Below are 2,226 nucleotides of genomic sequence, written 5' to 3' on the forward strand. Positions count from 1 at the left end.
AGATGCTAATAAAAACAACTATGAAATATCATCTCACCCCAGTCAGAATAGCAAAATTTAACAGAGCAGCAAATAACAAATGCTGATGAGGTTTTGGAGAAACTGGAACCCTTATTCACCATTGGTGAGGGTGTAAAACTGTGTAACCACTATGGAAAGCAGTATGGTGCTTTCTCAAAAAGTTGGAAATAGAAATACCATTTTACCCAACAATTCTACTACTGGGAATATACCCTAAAGAAACCAGCACTGCCACCCTAGCAGATAAATGCACATGTTTATTACTGCTTTGTTCACAATAGCATCGAGTTGGAAACAACCCAAGTGCCCATCAACAAATGAATGGATAGAGAAGCTCTGGTATATTCATATGATGGAATATTAAGCAGCACTGAAAAACAAAGAACTTATGAAATATACAAAATGGGTGACCATGGAGGACATTACCCTGAATTAAATATGTCAGTCACAAAAGGATAAATACTGTATAATGCTACTGTTATAATAAAACGGGACTAACATGGGGCCTGGGGGAAACTAGGAAAAGAGCGGATAAATAGTGTACACAGGATTGAAACAGACAAGGGAGAGAACTGGCATGACAGGAGTCCAGAATGGGAGCTGCATGGTAAAGTGGACTGGGGCTTGTACCAAGAGAGGATTGTATAAAAATGAAATAATTTTTTGTCCCCAAAATAAAAGTGACCAGTGGGGGGGGGGCGGGTGTGGAGGGAAAGGTGCAACAGTGAATGAATGGAAATCCAAGTTCTTTATAAATGGTTGACTTAAGTTGCCGCTCTTCCAGTTAATAGCCCAGTGAATACTCGTTTGAGTTGATTCCAATTCATAGCAATCATTTGGTTTTGTTTATGTGCCACTGAGTCTCCCACAACTCATAGCAACTCCCTAGGGTGTCTCATCTTTATCATGTGTACTGCCCCATCTTTGTCTCCTGGAGAAGTTTGTGGATTTGAACCACCTACCTTTTGGTTCAGACATTCCTCTAGGTCGTATAGCCCTGGTGTACAAGTTGCCGTCCCGCGGTCACTTGTGGTTGCTGTGAGGTTGAACACTGTTGACACTGTTGTGTCAAATGTGTTAATGGTTGGCTACCCAATGCGGACAGTGTGGGATGGAGCTCCCCGATTAAACAAGCGTGGAAGGAGGAGTGGCATCCACTTCCATAATAGCTTGCCTCCGGAAACCCTTTGAACCTGGAGAGAGGGTGAAAGGCACCCAAGCGTAGAGGACTCTCCTTCATAGGGTCGCTATGAGTCGCCTGCGACTCGATGGCACTAAACAACAACAACAGCAACCTTTTGGTTAGCAACCAGGTACTTAACTGCTGCACTGTCAACTTCCTTCCAGTGTATGTAAACCCCACTCCTACCATTGAGTCTGTTCCAAACTCAGTGTGACCCTCCATGTTTCTGAGGTGGTAAGACTCAGTGGCCACTACTTGTCTATTAGTTTGCTGTACTGTGGTGACTTGCATGTTATGTGATGGTGGAAGCTATGCTGCTGGTGTTTCAAATAAAAGTTGGACAGACTTCAGTGGAGCTTCCAGACTAATAGCAACTTAGAAAGCAGACACAGTCATTTAAATAGCACCAGGAACATTGTCCAATACAGTGCTGGATGAAAGGGCCCTCAGACCAGAAGGCACTGGAAATGCAGCTGGGGAGGAGCGTCTCCTCAAAACAGAATCTAAATAATATGGATGGAATAAAGCTTCCACCCAAGCTAGGGCCTTCAGGAACTGATATGACATTACTGAAAATGAAGAGAAAAAAAATTCATTAATAATCAGAATGTGATGTACAAAGTATGAATGGAATAAAATTGGAAATTGTAAAAAGTGAAAGGAATGCATATGCATAAAGATTGATATATTAGGCATTCATGAACTGAAATGGACTGATACTTGCAATTTTTAAATCAAATGATCATGAGCCACTATGCTGGGAACAACAACTTAGAGAAGATGCTGCATTCACTGTCATAAAGAACATTTCAACATCTGTCCTGAAGTAGAGTGGTGTCAGTGGTAGAGTGTTGTCAATATGCATGTGAAGATGATCTGCTAATATCATGATTATTCAAATACATTTACCCACCATTAGAGCCAAAAACAAAACTCAAAAGTTTCTCCCAAATTCTGCAGTCTGAACTTGATTGAATGTGCCATCAGGAATCATCAATTATAATTGGTGATTGGAATGCAAA

Source organism: Elephantulus edwardii, unplaced genomic scaffold (genome assembly GCF_000299155.1).
Source record: "Elephantulus edwardii isolate Elephantulus edwardi_28Jun2011 unplaced genomic scaffold, EleEdw1.0 scaffold00036, whole genome shotgun sequence".
NCBI classification, from domain to species: Eukaryota; Metazoa; Chordata; class Mammalia; order Macroscelidea; family Macroscelididae; genus Elephantulus; species Elephantulus edwardii.